Here is a 21,938-nt window from a genome sequence, read left to right on the forward strand (position 1 = left end):
ATGTTACCCTTTTTTCTATCCGACCTTGTGAAGTGCGATCATATGTTTCAAAGTAATGATTATAACGTCAAAAATGTTGCATTACAGGTAAAAATGAAATATACATATCCCAATCCAAGTTAAATTTACATAATTAATGCTCTGTCAGATTGCAAGAAAACTAGATGTTTTTCATTTTCTTTTATTTGTGGTGTTATTGCTATGCTTGTAGAAGTTGTTGTCGATATATAAAAACATACGTTTTTTTTATAAAGCAGGATTTATCCCTCTCTCAGACAAGATACTTGTATATATGATATGTGTTGGCCATTTGTTATTACTATACTATATATAAAAATATTAATTTTCGCGAACCATTTAGGTCACGGAAATTCCAAAATATGGCATCAGTAAGGAGAGTTGTGCAAATAATGTGAATACACAGAACCCCCATCCAAATTATCTCCAGCTAAAAGTATTCATCTTTTTCTATTTTATATGTACTAACAATGTTCCATTTTTCTATAATTTCGATTAAAATATTCCAAAATCTGAGTAAAATTAGATAGAATGCCCCAAATAAACATTGTCTGATTGGTTGAAGTACTGTGGCGTCGATGCTTAGCATAATAAGCCTCGATGTAAAGCACACGCTTCACAGGAAGAAGGAGAGTTTTACAAATAATGTGAATACACAGATCCTCCATCCTATTTTTATTTTGATGGAAATGTTGCAGTGTTCATCATTTCTGTTTTGATTCTGCTCACAAAATTCCATTTTTTCTATAATTCCGATTTAGATATGTGGAACCCGCAATAAAAATAGATGGCCTCAATCACGTGGTTTCAATGATTTAATAGCAACGCAAAAAATTCCATTAATCATGTTGTACTTTACCAATCGGAACTACTCGGCCTTTCTGGTTGCACGAAGTGAATAGCCGAGTAGTTCCGATTGACGATTGTTACATAAGCCGAATCACACATACGATCTTTGCGCTCAAATGTAGTTTTTGGTGAAGTATACAGGTAACTTCGTTTACGAAAATTTATACACACTTTTTCATTAACATATTATCAGACTTTTGCATATTCACGTTTTTTTATGCTGAACTGTAGTCGAATTCAATTCTATAAAAATTTTTTACGTGAAGCAGTAGGAGTAAGAATATTTTTTCGCGCCAATTTAAGCAGTTTCATCACGAAGAACAAAATTATTTATTGTTATTTTCGTGAAATTTTAGTCATATAGTTTATCAATTAGAGAATTTTTTGTAAGTATTACTTATTCATGTTAAGGTTCTACTGATGTGCTTCTCTAGACCTTTTTGACGGTCCGTTTTATCCCCACGGGGGGGTAACTTCGATATTTTCTTGGTAGGGGTGTGCCATTTTTGCCTCAAAAAACGTACCCATTTTAATATAACATTCACTGAAATTCAGTACCTATAGTTATATAAATATTTAAGAAAGAATTACCTATACTTATATACAATATTTAAAATATGAGCCATGCTTATATAAGCACTAACTCACCGGGGTTCATTTGGGAACTTATTTGAAAGCACTTTGTTTGAAAGGTGAACTTTCAAATGAATTGATCTAATTTAATATAATAATTGACCATTAATAATGGCATATTTATATATGATATATATATATATGTAGATCATATTCCAAATCAATATATAGTTATCAAACGTAAATGTATTTTAATATAGGATGTCATTAAAAAGGAGGGTCATTTTTATATAAAATCTCGCAAAATTATGACCCATATTTTTGGCACATCCCCGTATACCCAATAATAGGAAGTTGACCCCCCGTGTTTATCCCATTTATCTCAATACTATCTCCGATGACAGAAATGTCAACTCGACCTATTCGTGTCGAAAGTGAAAATCCATCTATTTGATGAAATAATTTTTTCTTCAACGGTTCATGCATTATTTTTGTATTATTTGATAACCAATCACATTCACGTTGCATGTTTGCATGAAAATGGTTATGTATTGGTGAATTGTAAGGGCGATGCAACATGTGAGGTCTGCGCGATCACGTGACATTATTATTTGTAAACAAACATGCTCCCTGTGTAACACGTGTCTGAATTATCCTTTCAAAGTGTTATGAATCTTTCAATCACTATTTTATGGTATATTTTTCTGTTTTTAGGTTTGCATATCAGTAGTCAAAGTGAATTAGACATAGTTCTGTGGGTTTTTTTTTTTTTTAAATTAGTCTACATTATTTAACTGAAGTCTAATAAGATGACTCAACTTTTCCTCTTATTCTCCCTCTATTTTTGAAACCTGCATACCAAATGAAAGGGCATTTGCTCCCCTTGAACAATATTTTGCCCCTTCCCTGTCATTTCCCTTTAAATTAGTTCGAGATTACTCTGACGTCCAACGGCAAAATGCCGAAATCGATGGGTCACTGTGAAAACTGTTAAAATATGGAAAAATAAAGGTTGGCAGGTAGGTGAAACTTACAAAAATGAAGAGAAAAATGAACAGATTGGTGCCCGATTTATATAACTCCATGGCCGTCAGTCGGCGAAGCAGCGCATCTATTTTGGGTGGGCAAATATCCACTTTTTGATATGGGACGAGCTCTGACGTCCCACGGCCCCAGCTTGTCTGGCAAAACAGCCGTTGGACGTCAGAGTAATCTCGGACTACTTTTAATTTGCTCAAAAGTCATAGTCCATTTACAGAAACGGCTGATTTGTGATTTTACCATCTTAACTGCAATTTTCATATTGAACACATTTGACCATTCAGTATGAGTTCCCATGTATTTTTGTCTTATATGAAGGAGGTTTTAGGTCATGTTTTCCTAAACACGTCATTGCTATTTGTCTGTCTGGATTGTTAAAACCACAAAATCAAATATCGATGAATATGCAAGTTTTCAACAATCCAGGAGAAATGACATCCACGAAAAATATAGGAATCCACAGTAAGATTTAGGTGTTGATAAATTTTGGAAATGACATTAGGAAGTTATAAAACTTTATTCTTTGAATGAGGGGGAGGACAGGGGGGTACCCTTCTCCCTTCTCCCACCCCTCTTCTCCTTTCTCCTACCCCCGTTCTCCTTTCTCCCATTAGAATAAAACATCTCCTTTTGAGATATTTTTTCTTGAAATATTAGAAATTTTTTTAAAAGTAGAGATATTTTATTTTTTCTCCTTTCTCCCAGCCTTCCTCTCCTTTCTCCTACCTACTTTCTCCTTTCTCCCACCCCCTTTCTCCTTTCTCCTACCCCCTTTCTCCCTTACCCCTGTCCTCCCCCTCTTGAATATGTTTCAAGCATATTACATGCATGCTCAGCACCGCTTTTTATCAGGAATTTTATAATTTATGTCTTAAAATTCGGGTTTTTTCCTATTATAAAAATAGGTGGATTTTCAAGTTAATGAGAAAAATGCTTTGTTCACTAATTCAGCAATGCTTTAACTGTTGTGAATGTGAGCTCCCTTCGGCTATTATTAGAATCTAGATTTACATCATTCATTTTCAATGTAAGAGTTTTCCTTTCATTCAAAAGGTAAATTTCCATGTTTGCTGGTCACTTGACTAGAAACTGCATTCAGTGATATTGTTTGTCTCAATTTACGCCTGAATTTCAGATTTTTCCGAATTACCAATCACTAAAATAAATGTTATTTAATACGTATTAAATACATGTAGCATTGTATGTAACTATCAAATTCATGTTTTTATATGACATTATGAAAGTACTATTGAGATCCAGGATTCTGACTTGAATAAACAGTGTTTGTAACACACATGGTTTTATCCGTTTCTTTCCCTTCCCTTAAAAGTATCTTTCAGTTTGAACCTACCTGACAATCATACTGAGTTCACACCTAATTTGAATTGGATTGACATTAACTAATTTGAATTAGTTTAATTCACATTTGAAACGGTTTACATTAACAAACACATAGTTCAAATGTGAATCGAATGCAAGTGAATTGTTTGTCTATCTATGGTCAACATGTTGGGGTATGACTATACCGCTTTTACCAATTTTAAGAAACATTGTTGAATTTTATTTATGGTTACTTTTCATTTATATAAATTTAAGATTAATATTTCTGAGGTTATGGATTGTCTCTATTTATAAAAGGGGAGGATTCCAAGTTATTTAATATATTTAATTAAATTGTATTCAGGCGCATAGCTCCCTATATGCCAACACGCAACTGCCTGCATATCAATTCAGCATGCAAAAAAAATGTCAAAATAAAAATTTATAGCATTCCGCATGCAAAAAAAAATGTCAAAATAAAAATTTATAGCATTCAGTATGCAAAAAAAAAATATCAAAATAAAAATTTAAAGGAAACACAAATATGTTGTTTATAATAAAAAAATCATTTGAAAATTGTATGTTTTTCGAATATCATATAAACAGTTGTGAAAATGAATAATCAGTCTCTTGCTTTAATGAAAAATCTTGCTTCACTAGTGCAGAAAATGAATAATTTGTCCTCTTAGATTACAAAAATAAATAACCGATCAAAAACAAATCCACCTGCCCCTCCCCCAGAATATCAAATGGTCGACCCCTAAGTCTATAGGATTTTTTTCTGCGACAAGTGCCTCAAACCATGTATTAAGATTTTTGGATAAAGGACCACAATAGGTAAAAGTCCAATTTAATATTAAATGTTTTAAGTTCTTAGACTACATTCATTGTGTCAGAAACCTATTCTGTTTTGACTATTTGATCACAATCCAAATTCAGAGCTGTATCAGGCTTTAATGTTGTGTCCATACTTGCCCCAACTGTTCAGGGTTCGGCCTCTGCTGTAGTATCAAGCTGCGCCCTGTGGAGCATCTGGTTTATTTGAAGGGAAGATGTTCCCGACCTGTTTATTAGTGGAATTGTGAATCAGGCCATTTCTCTTCTCAATTGTATTAATGTATACTTTTCATGTTGGGACAGTTTCCCTCATTTTTGAAGGCTGTATGGTTGCCTATAATTGCTTTGTCATTTGAACATTTGTGGGTAGTTGTCTTATTGGCAATCTTATTACATATTTTAATTTTTATACGTATCCATCCTTCAGAAAAGTTGTTCCAAATGTAATGAATCCCCTCCAGGCTTGCCTTTATCTTCATTGGAACAATTTTTGGGATACGATTGCTTTCAAGCAATCTGTAGACTTATACTGGTGGCTCAGAGCATTGCCCTCACGTCAATCGTTTTATTCTAAACATTAAGGAACATCTCAGATTCTTATGATTGTCTTGCTTTAAAGGTAAAAACAAACAAAGGGATTGAACTTTAACAACTTTCCTATAATGTTCTTTTCATAATCTTCATGTTTGATAATTCCCTTGACTTATATGCGTGTTTTTAACAACACGGAAAATCAGAATTACGCAGTATTTATATTTAGTGTTTTTCTAAATTTAGAAACATGTTAGAGGGAATTCCCAGTTTGATAAAATGCGAGAGTTCTCTGAATTCCGATAAATCTATTTCTGTCATATAAGAACTGAAGTGGAGTTTTTCTTATATTTTACCTTTATGAAACTGATATTTGAGATTGTACTTCCATAAAGAAATAGAGAACTATCTAGGTCGTTTAATAAACATTTAATATACGTTCTTGCTCCAGGTTTTTTTTAGAAATTATGCGCATGCGTATAGTTTTCTTGACTTTGAGGGGTTTTCGATTGAATGGTTGCTCTAGATTCCCCACTCAATTAATTAATTTTAAACTCATGGGATCTTTTCTATGTATGTCTGCTATTGAAGGTTATTATTGTTGCATAATTTTAAATCATATGCATCATTTAAATGAAAATAAATATAGTCCACATCGTAGAACACCCCTTCAGGCAAAATGGAGTCTTCCATATTATTGTTTCCAATTGTCTCCCTTCTGGAAGTAACTTCCGTGAATTCTGAATTAAAACAATACGTCGAGTATTAGCTCGTTCTGTCAATAAAGTGTATTATATTAAAAATGATCGAAATTTAAACCGATAAATGTGTACGGAAAGGAGTCATGACCACTGACCGAAAGGAAATTAAATATTTAAAGAGTTAGGAATGGGGTTCCTTCTAGAATTAACGTAGGAAAATAGGTGATAAGATACGAAGTGAAATACCTTCTCTCACTCTGAGTCTCAGTGACTGCTGTGGAAAGTAAACTTGGAATTGATAGTACAAAAATAAAACACAATAGGCCTAATCGCATTGTTCATACACTTTTATCCGGGATTGGCTATTTTGTAACTATTTTACATGTGCAGTTGAATTAGTTTTGAAAATAATATTATCCAGCTACATGTATACATGTACATGTGTCAACGAAACAACGGCAATCGTATCCGTCAGAGCAATCTGCTCTTTGATTTTTTTGGGGGGAGGGTTCCAAACCTGTTGTTTATAAGTTGCAAATCAGGCCATTACATTAATTGTTGCTTACTTAACATGTCTAGACTGTTTTTTTCTCACTTATTAAGGCTGTATGGTTGCCTATAATTACTTTGTTATTTTAACCTCTGGAAAGCTGTCTCATTGGAAATTATACCACATATATACAGATTTTTATATGGATTGTAGACCTGAAAAAGATTTTCAAAGTTGAATATGCTGCAAACTTCAAACAACCTACTACTACTTATTTACCATGCATGTCTATCATGAAACTTTTGATCAGAACTATATATAAGTGATTTCACCATTTCTTCATATGTGTACCACTATCAATCAACAGAACAAATGCAAATTATTTTTTTAATATTTGCATATGGTTTCCTTTAATTTCTCACATCTATTTTATTTGAATTTAGGGAAATAAGTACATGTATTATGTATATAAACAAATCTCATGTCAATATATAACATGTACAACAATCAAACATCAACCCACACCAAACTGGCTGTATTTGAAAAACATCAAAAGGGAAAATACAGTGAAATCTGGAGAATTTATATTATCACATATACATGCATTTGAAATATATATATAAATATTTTTTTCAAATTTTTTAGTTTTAGGTTCCACCTAGCTACCATATTAGAAAACTGGGATTTAAATGCTAGTCTATTAGAGGGATATTTCCAGTGGTGAATCCAGAAATTTTCATAAGTGCGGGCCCACTGACTGCATAAGAGAGGGCCCACTCTGATCATGCTCCAGTGGTCCTCTAGATAATCAACCATATTTTTCCAGACAGGGGGGGGGGGGGGGGGGGGGGCTCTTAATTCGCCTTTGATTTCATTGGTTGTAATTTTATTTTATCATGAATTAAGATTTGAACAGGACTTGGGGAATGAAGGTAAAGACTGAATGTCAGTTTTAGTCTTATATATGTACTTTAATTTTAGTCTTACATGTATTTATGTGTACATATATCACTGATTCAGTGGCGATGGTGAATAGCTATATATAGACACTGACAAGTCTTGGATAACATTTTATAGTTTTGAATGTTTCTTCATCAGTTTACTAAAATTAGGTGGAGGTATGTTTTTATTTCCAACAGAGGGCACTCATGCTCAACCTATATCAGTTTGTGCATGAAGCGATTGATAGTTGCCAGACACTGAATGATTATACCTCAAATTTGTGAAAGTTTTAACCTATGCATATATACTTTAAATACGATAAAAAAAAAATCATGTCTTTTTCAGGACTTCTGATACAACCATGTAGAATGGCATGTTATTGAGATATGGTTCTGGTTGATGGATGTTCACGAAGGACCTGTAGTACAAAGTATATCACTGGATTGAGCTCTCTGTCTAAGTGTATTATTAAAGTGCTTTGCTTTGAGCTCGGTTCATTGTTATGCAATTCATTCTTTGTGAAGTAAAGATTTTACAGACAACTCTCATGTACAAGGATGTCTCCATGTATTATCATTTCTATGTACAATGTAAGTAACAGGGAGATAAAAGCATTTTATTTTTTGTTTGAACCAAACATTATTTGTCCATTGACCAAATTTGTTTTGCTTTCACCAGCTTTGAAGGAGATATTATCAAAGAATTGATAGAAAACAGCACAGAAGCTTACTTTCTAGCTCATCAGGCCCAAGCATCATGTTAGGCATTGTCATTACTAAAATCCAATAAATTTCTTCTAATCTGAGGATCAATTCAACATTTTAAAGTGTTTTACTAATGATACTGACAAGCCACCACAAAGATATACTGAGTGCCAATGAAAACGCAACACTTTTGTTTTTCAAAAAAGTCTGATAATTTTTATTTATTTTATATTAGAACTTTGTAAAGTTGGTTGAAAATGACTTTAAAGACAATTGTCGACAACTCTACGGTTGGGTGATTTTTGGAACAAATGCGAAGTAAGGGTTATTTTGAACGGACATAAACCGAGTTCACCGCTTTTCAATATACGCACCATTTTCACGATTTTGTCATTTAAAGCTTGGCTAATGTCATGAATTTTCCCGCCCTTATTGTAAGGAAACTGCAATAAACATCTGAGTAAATGCCAGGACTTTCTGACAACCAGTGACATGCAGTTTCCGGCATGATCCAATGAAGCCTTTCACAGCATACAATTTCGTGAAGACTGTAGCCTCTACAATAACCCAAATCATCCACAAATTCAACAAAAATGGATCAGTTAATGATAAGCCACATCCCGGGGTTCAAAAAGCAAGAAACGCTCAGCAAAACCGATACATTTGGTCTTTAATAAATCCGATATCGACTCTGATGGATGTCCAAAGGTCACGAGAGTTCAATGGTAGTCAAAGTAGATCCTCTGAAGCAATTTCAGTAAAGCACCATTTGCCCAGAAATTCAACAGTTAAAGAACACCACAGCCGACATCTTAATGGCCGTCTGGCGTAAACATCGAATTCTGTAGACCAAAAATCATTCATTATGTACCAAAAAATCGTCAGTGGTGGTTACATAGACGTTTGGCACCCGCCTTGGCCAAAAGTCATGCGTTTCGCCAGATTTAGGTCCGATAGAGCAGATTTTGCATCAGATTTGACATGGTTTAGACGATGAAAACCACCACCAATATCAAAAAGTCAGCTTGAGTTTGCTTTGCGGGACAAGTGGAATAACATTCCTCGAGATCACATTAAACGTCCGGGATGATCAATTCCGCGGCGCTGTCGAGATTGCGCTGCACAACAGGGTTGTAACATTTTTTGTTAGGACTGTGATTTGATGATTCGACATTGGATGTTTCGTTTATCTATTGCGCCCGAAAGATGACAATGAAACATTTTTGTTTGATATCAATCTATTGTTAGAATTGTTAATTTTCAAGAACAATTCATTTTGAAAGATCATGATTTCTAATATAAATTTTATTTTTGAAAAACCAAGTGTTGCGTTTTCATTGGCACTCAGTATATATAAATAGAACCATACAAATAGTTAGCAAATACATATAAAAAAAGATGTGATATGATTGCCAATGAGACAATTCTCCACAACAGACCAAAATGACATAGAAATTAACAATTACAGGTCGCCACACACCCTTCAACAATGAGCAAAGCTAATGCAGCATAGTCGGCTATAAAAGGTCTCAAAATGACAATGTGAAACAATTCAAAGGAGAAAAATAACGCGTATTTATGTACAAAAAATAAAGAAAAAACGAATATGTAACGCATAAACAAACGACAACCACTGAATTACAGGCTCCTTATATCATGTTCTCAGATATCATCTCCCAATTTAAAAAAATCACGAAAAATTGAACCTATTATGTGTTGCTCTCCTAGCTATAAAATGTATCCAAAATCAAAGATGTGGAACATATTCTATCATAATCATTTGGTAACAAATGCAATTAGTGTCTCTTCCATGCCTGTCTTGAACATAAAAACTAAACTACATATAAAATAAACAATACTCCTAATGCTCCGGTTGGTTGTCATCGTGCAACACAGTTAATAACACATACAGGAAAATCATAGAACTACATTTATCATAAAACACTGTCAAACATTCAAACATACTATCCACACTCATCTGTGTCCACACTTGTTTTGATTAAAAAAATCAGGACCAACTCTTTCAATTTGTCTTTAAGATTAAAATAAGAAATATTTGTGTAAATTGTAGAAAAGTCAAATGTCTCAACGCTATTGTAAGATGAAAGAGTTTTATATTGTATGTTCACATTACTTTGAAGCCCATCTTTGATTTTAAATAAAATTTAGAAAGAAGTTTCGTGGAGAACTTGGAAGAAACAACAATTTAGCATTGCTTGTAAGGACACTTATGTAGTTTTTGTAACCAATACAGTAATGGAAGTTTCAGTTTCTCATCTTTGGTTGAAATTCTGATGGAACATACAACAGACCTATGATTATCCAGGATAATCTTTTTATGTAAGTAAGACAAGTGTTTTGCAATATTTATGTCTTTAAAGATGATGTAGCATGGGTATTCATAGACCCATTCAGTTTCTGAATTTTGTATCAACGAATTTACAGTCTTAATCCATTTGGAAAGATTATCTACGTGTCCTATCTCGTGTTTATTGTCTGGCATAATCCTCAACTTAATCCAACAGTATTTTGAAGTTGTGTTTCCAATTCATGGATTTAGGCACACAATATTTCAGATATTCGGATAACACAAGGTCACAAGTAATAACGTTGCAAGCAGGAAAATATATGAATGGAGAACTAGCACATTTCCAATCAGAAGGTTTAGACTTGAAGTTGTTACTATTGAGATCCTGCAACACGTGTTGTACTAAACACAAACTTGTTGCAATTAGGTTGGTATAGGTATCAGAAAAGGTAGGTACATATTGAAATGAAGTTTTCAATTGAGATGTGATGAATACCTAACAGATTTTGTATAAATTATATCAGGTCATTAATAGAAACAGACATCATGGAGAGTAGACTGCAAACATAAGTGAAAGACTGTGTCTTCGTCGAGGAGTAGATTTGAAAAAGTTCATCACATTCACCGAACTACAAGAAGGGTTAGAAATAATACCCAGACCATCAATTTTGTCTTTGGAGTTCCCAATTGGTGAACCCAGAAGTCTTCTGAGAGGTGTTACAATGTGAGGTTTGTTAGTCTGACATGTGGTATATTTTTCGGATGATGCGAACTTACATAGAAATGATTGAATGATCAGTCTGGTTAATTATGCATAGAAAGGATTGAATGATCAGGCTGGTTAAAAATGCATAGAAAGGATTGAATGATCAGACTTGCTAAAAATGCATAGAAAGGATTGAATGATCAGGTTGGTTAAAAATTAATAGAAAGGATTGAATGATCAGGATGGTTACAATAAATAGAAAGGATTGAATGATTAGGCTGGTTAAAATTGAATAGAAAGGATTGAATGATCAGGATGGTTAAAATGAATAGAAATGATTGAATGATCAGGCTGGTTACAATGAATAGAAAGGATTGAATGATCAGGCTGGTTAAAATTGAATAGAAAGGATTGAATGATTAGGCCGATTAAAATGCTGGTAAAAGAGGAAAAAAACAAAGATGGCGGAATGAGTAGATGTCTTCGATAATCGAGCTCCAACTAAAATGTAAATAATGTTTGTTATGGACTGTGTAAGTGACCAATACTAGTAATTCTCCCTCGGAGGATGACTGGTTATGTTAAAAAGATAACTTTATGGGTAAAAATAAGAGAAAAAGAAGGAGAAATCATATGAGTAAAGAAACATCGAGTGTGAACAAAACAAAAACCCCACCCAAGATGGCTACCTATGTGAAATGTGTACCAGAAACACCAAGTATCTCAGAAGTGATTGGCAATGCTAATGAATCATTGTATGGGATGCCAATGAACATGAACCTACCACAAAATGTTTCGACACCCATAAATAATCTACAATTTCAAGGGATTCAACCAAGAACACTTGCTTCGCATAGTGGTTTTGTTTCGGGTATTCATCCCCATCGTCATGAAAACATGAACTTTACTATTGCTTCACCTCCATCTTATATGCAGTTACCTCAACCTCGAACCCAATTCCACAATCAGTTACAACCTCAGCAAACATACGAACAGCAACAACATAATATCCAGACAAGTACCAATCCTGTAGATATAAATCCTATGACAATAAATATGATCATGAACACAATCCATGAAATAAACATTAAGTTAGAAAAATTGAACTTACTAGATGAACTGAACAATAGAATGTCACATATGGAGCAAAAATTTGAAAGATTTGACAATGAAATAAAGGATATCAGGAATGATCTCAAACACCAGTCAGAAAGGTTGAAAGACGAGGAATTTCAAAATTCTATTATTGAAGACCGAATGTCTAAAACTGAAAATGCTAAGGAAAGATTAGCATGGGAAAACAATGAATTAAGAGAGGAAATTTTGGAGATGAAGTGTCATTCCATGAAATACAACTTGCTATTTTCTGGAATCCCAGAGCCTAGTAGCTGGAAGGATGAAAATACGGAGGAAGTTGTGAAGGAATTCATACAAAAGGAACTAAATGTTGATAGCACTACAATGTCTTTCCAAAATGTACACCGATTAAAACAGAGAACGGATGGTAAACCTCGGAGTATAGTAGCACGATTCACAAGCTATAATGATCACGAAAAAGTCCGACGTACTGCTATTGAAAAACTCAAAAACAATGTCAAATACTCTGTATATCAACAGTATCCTATGGAGATTTCAGAGAGACGCAAATATTTACTTCCCAAGTTGAATGATGCTAAAAAACATGGCAGACGCGCAAGACTACAAAATGACAAACTTTTTATCGAAGGACAAATGGTAAACAGGCGCCCACCACCTCCCGGACCCCCAGTAGAGATTCACAGATTCGATCACCCACAACCACAACACTTCCATTCGGATGAAGAAACCCCCCATAGACCACGATACGGATAGGGGGCTGACAACAGGAGTTGTAATATTCCGTCGAACAGTAATTTAGACAATTTAGACAATGTAATAAAAATCTTATCTCTTAATGTATGTGGCCTAAAATCAAAACTTTTGTATCATGATTTCAATGATCTTATTATCCAAAATGATATTTGCCTTTTTGTAGAAACGAAAACAGATAAATATGATATATTGAATGTTCCCAATGGTTATAACTATTTTTGCAAACACAGAACTGCTTTTGATAGAAAATCTGGTGGTTTAACAATTGTATATAAAGAAAATTTGAAGTCTTATTTAAAATTTCATAAAACAAAATCTGATTTTGTACAATGGGTTTCAATTTTAAATGAACTATTACTAGATGATAAAGAGTTATTGTTAGGGTGTGTGTACATCCCACCTGAAAACTCTAAATATGCATCAAAAGAAGTTCTTACTGAAATTGAAGATGAACTTCTTCATTTACAAAATAACAGATGTAACATTGCACTATTAGGAGATTTTAATGCAAAAACAAGAACATTAGATGACTTTGTTGTACCTGATGACTCTCTTTTTGAAGTTTTGGATAATTTTGATGATAATGAATTGCTAGTATATCTGTATGACTATCAGAAACTATTGTTACATAATATATCTTTACCAAGATTTTCGGAAGATACGTCTTCTGTTAATAATTATGGATATAAATTGTTAGATTTTTGTAAAAAACTAAATATTTATATTGGAAATAGTAGATTGAATGGAAATGATAAATCTGTTGGTAAAAAGACATGTAAAGATGTGTCACTTGTAGATTATTTCTTATTATCCTCAAATGTTTTTCCAACTGTAAAATCTTTTGATGTATTAGATTTCAATCCCCTATATTCAGATGTACATTGTGGGCTAAGTGTGTATTTGCATTCCAATGTAAAGAAAAATACTACAAAACAAAATGTAGGTCATTGTAGTAAATCCAATTATATTAAATGGAATGCTGCCAAACAGGACGAGTTTGTCGAAGCTATTTTTAGTAGCCAATTGTCATTCGGTGAACTTGATACTATTTTTAACGATGAATGTGAAGGCAATCAAGTGAAACATATTATTGATAAAGCGGTGAGCAAAATTGGTGAGATATTTAGAAACACGGCAAAATCTATTTTTGGCTTTAAAAACTCGACTCGAAAAAAAATGAAACCTGACAATAAGCCGTGGTATACTAAAAGTTGTCAGGAAAAACGAAAGCAGTTTAATATTAACCGTAAAAAATATAATCTGCGAAAGTCGTCTGTAAACAAACAGATACTCACGAGATCGAGTCGAGCGTATACAAGGGGGGGAATCTACGTCATCACGCAGGGTGTCGGCGACTGAAATCGGACCACCATCTTGTCGCTTCAAGGTAAGAATTTTACTTATTATGCCAGTTATATGAGGGTTATGATTATACAAAATAGTCCACCAAAGACTATATAAAGTAGGAATATAAATGAGCCATCGCTCAATATTATTGGTTATCTCAATTTTGCAAACACTTCGATACCAGTTTTAGGAATTAGGTCAACATGCAGGATATCGGCAAAATTTTTCATAACAACATCTTGATTATCAAGAACCGCCTACTTTATCAACAAATGAACATGTCCGAATTCTTTATTGTACTCGGAAAAATACTTGTTACTCACAAATGTCCGTCATTATGGTCGTAAAACGTCTTATTTTAAAAAAATGGAAATAGGATGTCGGCAACACATCGAATATCGAAGGAAGTCGGGGACACACTAATATATTAACAATGTAAGTGTCCTTTGATTATATCAACCATTATAAAGATACAATAAAAAAAAAAAAAAAAAAAAAAACAGGATTAGCGTTCTTTGCTTGCTGCCATTTCATGCACTCAATTTCAGGATTCAATTTTTGTAAATATTCGAGAAAAAAAAAGTTTTAGAAGGTGAAAGTCAGATTTGTTTCAGTTAAGCCAGGGGTCCAACAGGGGTCAATTATTGGACCAAGTCTTTTTTTATTTATAAATTAACTGTTTACAAAATTTTGAATTTTTTTAAATACTAAGGCGTTTCTACCTCAGGCATTGATTACCTTAGCTGTATTTGCCAACACTTTTAGGAATTTTGGATCTCAATGCTCTTCAACTTCGTACTTTATTTGGCTTTTTTAAATCTTTTTTGGATTCGAGCGTCACTGATGAGTCTTTTGTAGACGAAACGCGCGTCTGGCGTATATATAAAATTTAGTCCTGGTATCTATGATGAGTTTATTTTATACTATATATATATATGACATTTCATCTGGCCCTACATCTACCGGGTGTTTAGTAAAGGCAACAGTAGTATACCGCAGTTCGAAATTCATAAATCGAGAAATAAAAACAATTGGTACAGGACATTTTAAAGGGGGGGGGGAATGGTGGATTGAACCCGGTTTTGTGACATGCCAGACCTTCCACTTTAATGGCAATGATAAATTTAACATTAAAATGACAATATTACCTGACAGGATGACATTACAAAAAAATGGGAGAAAAAATAGGACAGAGAAATTCACTAATAATAGCTAACAAAAAGTATCAGGTTTAAAATGTTATACGCCAGACGTGCGTTTCGTTACATTTTTACTTGCAGATGATACCGTAGTTAATTTGGCTTTTTAATCGAACTTTCATGTCTCTACAGTACAAAAAGATCTCATGGGAAACTATGCTGGTAAAGGCATTCCACCCAGACAATTATGCAATGTCATCCCAGACACCAGATTAAAAAAGCAATCTTATATAACTACACGTTGTTCAACCACAATTAGAATACGGAAGAACTGCAGGAGCAAGTGCTATCAATTCTTGCAATTTGTCATTTTTTGGGGATCCTTTATTTCATGTTCCATTTCATGTAACATGTCGTTTTGAAGTTGATTTACAAACAATCGTATGCATGGCCCTGTTGGTCCTCTATCGTGACATTTGCTCAAGTCTACTGGCGGTTTTGTTGAAATTTCTTCAGTAATTGACATTGAGGAAACTTAATATTTTTGCCAGGCGTTTTTTTTTTTTTTTTATGACAAATGAGGATTTGCATGGTTTTGATTTTTTTACGGGTGCATGGCGATTTAGTGGGCGATCTGGTCGACTGTTCAACATCGGATTGTATTCGCGATCGTTTCCGCCTGCATAAGTTTAAATTTGATTTGCGGCTTATCATGACCATTAGTTTTAAATTAGATCTAGTCACATGTTGAAGAACATATGTGTTAAAAATAGTATATACTAGTGTGCCCCCGACATCCTTCGATATTCGATGTGTTGCCGACATCCTTTTTCCATTTTTTAAAAATAAGACGTTTTTCGACGATAATGACGGATATTTGTGAGTAACAAGTATTTTTCCGAGTACAATAAAGAATTCGGACATGTTCATTTGTTGATAAAGTAGGCGGTTCTTGATAATCAAGATGTTGTTATGAAAAATTTTGCCGATATCCTGCATGTTGACCCAATTCCTAAAACTGGTATCGAAGTGTTTGCAAAATTGAGATAACCAATAATATTGAGCGATGGCTTATTTATTTTCCTACTTTATATAGTCTTTGGTGGACTATTTTGTATAATCATAACCCTCATATAACTGGCATAATAAGTAAAATTCTTACCTTGAAGCGACAAAATGGTGGTCCAATTTCAATCGCCGACACCCTGCGTGATGACGTAGATTCCCCCCCTTGGTATAAGAAGGAAATGAAAAAATGTTATAGTGAACATTTGAAGAAATTTGAGACGCAACTTCGGAATGCCTCTAAAACTGATACAAAAAAATTTTGGGGTATATTGAAATCATTCTCAAAGTTTCAAACTTCTGATGAAAATAATATTACACTTGATCGCCTATATGAATATTTTAAAGACTTGAATAACAGTAATGAAGAAGCCAGTGTGGATGATTTTTCAGAAATTTATTCTCAAAATGACGTTGAACTTCTTAACTCTGAAATAACAGAGGATGAAATCGTTAAAGCGATTAAAAATTTGAAAAATTCAAAAGCACCAGGCATAGATGATATTGTAAATGAATACATGAAAACAACCTTGTGCAAATTTTTACCATATTACCATAAATTGTTTAATTTAGTATTTAATAGTGGTGAAAGTCATGAAACATGGACATTAGGAATTATTAAAGCTATTTACAAAAATAAAGGTGACCCGAAGGACCCCGACAATTACCGGGCGATTTCTCTAGTGTCATGTCTAGGTAAAGTGTTTACTTCAATCTTAAACACAAGATTAAATAATTTTTCAGATGATGAGGGTCTTATATCTGGATCACAAGCAGGTTTTCGAACTGGATACTCTACGCAGGATAATATTTTCATGATTTATTGTTTGGTTACACTATTTTTATCAAAGAAAAAAAAGTAATTCTGCACATTTATAGATTTTAAAAAAGCATTTGATACAATTTGGAGGGCAGGGCTGTGGCAGAAATTAATTAAAAGTAACATCCAAGGGAAGATGTTTAAAGTGATCCACTCATTATATAATAACATTAAATCTTGTGTCAAAGATGGTGATAAATACTCTGAATTTTTTACATGTGATATTGGTGTTAGACAAGGGGAGAATTTATCTCCATTTCTTTTCGCTGTTTATTTAAACGACTTAGAAGAATATCTGTCTGAAAATTGTGAAATCGGTCTTGACACTCTAAGCTCTTTAAGTTTTGAGAACCTTGGTATATATATGAAACTATTTGTATTACTATATGCAGACGATACTGTTATATTGGCAGAATCACCACAGGAATTAAAAGAAGCACTTAATGTTTTTGAAAATTATTGTAACTTATGGAAACTCAAAGTTAATGTATCAAAAACAAAAGTTGTAATTTTCTCTAAGAGAAAGTGTACTGTCGACTATGATTTTGAAATATTTGGTGAAAAAATATATCAGCAGGATGATTATAACTATTTAGGTATTTTGTTTAATTATAATGGTAGTTTTTGTAAAGCAAGAAAAAAACTTGTGGAACAAGCACAGAAATCACTATACTCATTGTACACGAAAATTCGTAATATTAGTATACCTATAGATTTGCAACTAAAACTTTTTGATGTATTGGTGTCTCCTATATTGACATATTCATCTGAGATTTGGGGTTTTGAAAATAAAAACGTTATAGAAAAAATACACTTACAGTTCTGTAAGAAAATTTTAGGAATTAGATCAAGTACGCCTACTTTTATGGTGTATGGAGAACTTGGGCGAAACCCTTTAGAAATACAGATAAAATTAAAAATGCTGTGTTTCTGGAACAAACTAGTTGGAAATACAGATAAATTATCTGGTAAAATGTACAAATTACTTTTCAAACTAAATGAAAATGGCAATAGAAATATGCTCTGGATTAATTATATTAAATCCATATTTGATGAAACGGGTTATAGTGAAATATGGAATAACCAAGAATATGTAAATCCTGAATTTATAAAAAATGTTGTAAGACAGAGATTGCACGATCAATTTATACAAAAGTGGTTTTCAGATGTGTCTAATTCTTCACGAGGGGATTATTATTCTAAGTTTAAGACAGAGTTTGAATTCGAAGATTATCTTTTACGGTTAAATCCTGTAAATAGAAACTATATATGTAAACTGAGAACATGCAATCTCAAATTTCCGATAGAGACGGGACGTTGGGCTGGTATACCAAGGAATGAAAGATTGTGCAATCTCTGTAAACAAGTTGTTGGAAACGAATTCCATTACATTTTCTGCTGTAATGAATTGAAAGATATCCGAACTAAATATATAACGGGTTACTTCGTTAATGTACCCAGTGAGTCAAAAATGAATAAAATATTGAATATTGGTAATACACAAGTTCTTACTCACCTATCATGGTTCCTCCAAAAGATTGTAAAACTCTTATAGAGTCAAACTGAAAAGTCACATTACTTTACGATCGAGTACTCTCATGATCTAGTACTCGGATGACATATTTATTTACATTCCATAACACAACACTCTATTTACACGTGGCGGCGTGACGTACTTTAACCGAATCGAGTACACTCAAAACATAGTTGAAGCATGAACTTGTGTATTACCTTTGGAATATGTGTTAATAATTATAATATATATACGATAATGCTACTACCTATATTTACTTTGTATATGTAATACATTTGTATAAGTTCAAATGACTTGAAATCATATAGTTTAATATATACATGTAAGATAATTACTATACTCATTCTGTCATCTGTAATTATAATATACTATATATATGTGATGCTCCTGTAGCGCAGTTACTGCGTCTGAGTTTGATTAATAAAGTTTGAATAAAAAAAAGTTTGTTGGTAACCAATGTCGCTTCAATTATTGTTGATGGCTGATCTATGGTGCACTGACATACGTTTATTTACCCTTCCCTGTGTTCAACCGACATATACCAATCCGCAAAAGGTTACACCCTAATCCGTAGACCGACATTTGTTGATGCAAAAATCATATCATTGTAGCTTTTGGTAAACACATGTGCATACAAAGATTATTACTGTTGTCACTATTATTATGATCTGAATGTTAAATGTGAGGTGTGCTGTGTTTCTTGTTTATTAAATAGTGTAAAATAAAGTCAGGTAAAATCATCCTTCGACTTCTTCTTATCTTAATAGTTACATACTGCAACAATATATTTGTTTTTCTCTCGTAAAGGTCAAATAAGGCCAGAATGTTTTAAACATAAACTACAACATAAATAGTTTATCTGTCAGCAATTCATTTAGATTTCATATGCACTTTTCCATTAATTGATGTACATGTCACTTTATATACATTAGTCAGGGAATGACATGAATAAGATTACTTTAATTTGTCGTTTTTTTAAAATACAACTTTTCGAAATGTAGGGCATTTTTTCATGTTAGTTTTATCATATAAATATTTCAACTAACGATTCACTGTAAGTTATCTTTATCCATCAATATATCCAGCTCTCCTTCTTTCTACCTATAGTTTTCGCCGTCATTTTTGTTTCATGAATATTTTACATACAGTCAGGATCCTTCTTCGTCAAAATTATCTCCCCATTACGCCAGTTCATTTTCACAATCGTAAAAATGGAAGCCATTGTAGCGATGACGCGCTACCAATTTTGCTCTTGGAAACCGATAAATTTATCCACATTGCACCAATACGATCCTTATATGTCAGTTATATTTTAAAAGACAAATGTATCAACTAGCTAATGAGCATCAGTTAATGATCTTGTCTGCATTGATTCAACTTAAAACTATTGTCTGATCGGTTGTTAGGTGGAATTTTCGAAAAATCATAAACATTTAAAAAAAATCTAATTAAATATTTCGTGGAAGGGCAGACTAGATTTTTTTAGTAGTTGAAGACTATAAACCCTAGTTATCACACACAAAAAATTAGAATTTTTCGAAGATATGCATTTTCATCATCCAACTTGTAAGACTGTCGTGAAGTACTTTCAGTAAAAAAATAGCTATTCGAACACACCTTTCCTGTTTGTGTGACTCATTAGATAGGTATTTCACTTGACCCATATATTTCATCTTTTAGTACTGTTATTTTTTTGTGTTATAAAGTCAACCTGTAGCTTTAATTTATAAAAATGATAGAATCTGAAGCGAGACGATGTGTGAAATATTCTTACTTTGAACGATATCAAGACAAAATACTCAACTCAAACACGCCCTAACATAAAAAGGTGCACTCGATTTTCTCTTTTCGATACAATTGTTACCTATTTTTTGGAATTTTTTCTTCAGTCACATAAAGGAAGGGCAGACACGAAAATTACTGAACTAATAGATTGATATCTTTTCCGTCCGTGGTAATTTTTTCAAAAAAATCGGAGGTTATGCATTTTTGTTATCCAACTTGAAAGATACCCATGTCGTCGACTTGATATCTAATTGTTCTGCTTAACTATGTACTAGATAAATTGAAAACTTATGCAAATGGTGTTTTTGAAATAAAACACCTCGTAATTGAGAAGAAAATTGCAGTTTTATTTGTTTCTATTAACTTTTTAAAAATTTGTCACTATAGTAAACAATACAGTAAACATTTATCGCCTTCTCTAATAGAGAGCTTCGATTCTTTTGTTCTATTTCAACCTGGTTTCCGACTGCATATGGTCACCATAATTAAAGGCTATTCAAGATAACAAAAACACAAAAAAAAACTTCAAGGTATTAAAGACCAGAATCATTTCTTGGCAACTATACTGAATAATGAAATACGATATTTTGGCAGTTGAGGGAAAATAAATGCTACAAAAAGAGCACAGTAAAATCATATCTATATCAAAGTGTCCACTAAATACTGTCAAGTCTCATTTTATAATTTCACTCAAATAATACTACTGAAAAACAAACATGAAATATGACATTATTTGTAAGCAATTGGGCCTCGTGTAATAAAAGGCATTTGAAAACCTTTTGGGGTGAAATGAAGGGGTTCCCTGTGCCCCGGTCACCAAAATGTAGTTCAAAAATATAAATATAAATGATGATTTAAATCTGATTGATATTTGTAACTAACTCTGTCAGATGGAATCCTTCACCATGGTCATCGTTATAATACGTCAATAACACTCCATTTAGTTTTTTTTTTAATATTTTGCCTGTTTAGTATTTGACTCCTTTATACGATACTATATTTAAACCTTTATACGATACTATATTTAAACCTTTATACGATACTATATTCAAACCTTTATACGATACTATATTCAAACCTTTATATGATACTATATTCAAACCTTTATACGATACTATATTCAAACTTTTTTTACAAACTGCATTCGTTGTATAAAGTGTATATATGTGCAAAAACAACCTGTTAAGCTGTTGTTCAAATTGAAATCATAAAAAAAACTAACGGGTTTATAATGTTTTCGTATGCTACATCTTAAAAAAACCACACTTTTGTTAGGCAATTGTCTTACTTTCTGAGCGTAAATACCGTGTGGCTATCGACTTTTGATTATTGAACAGCGCCTGAGGTATACTGCTGCTGCCTTTATTCATATATGCC

Source organism: Mytilus galloprovincialis, chromosome 1 (genome assembly GCF_965363235.1).
Source record: "Mytilus galloprovincialis chromosome 1, xbMytGall1.hap1.1, whole genome shotgun sequence".
NCBI classification, from domain to species: domain Eukaryota; kingdom Metazoa; phylum Mollusca; class Bivalvia; order Mytilida; family Mytilidae; genus Mytilus; species Mytilus galloprovincialis.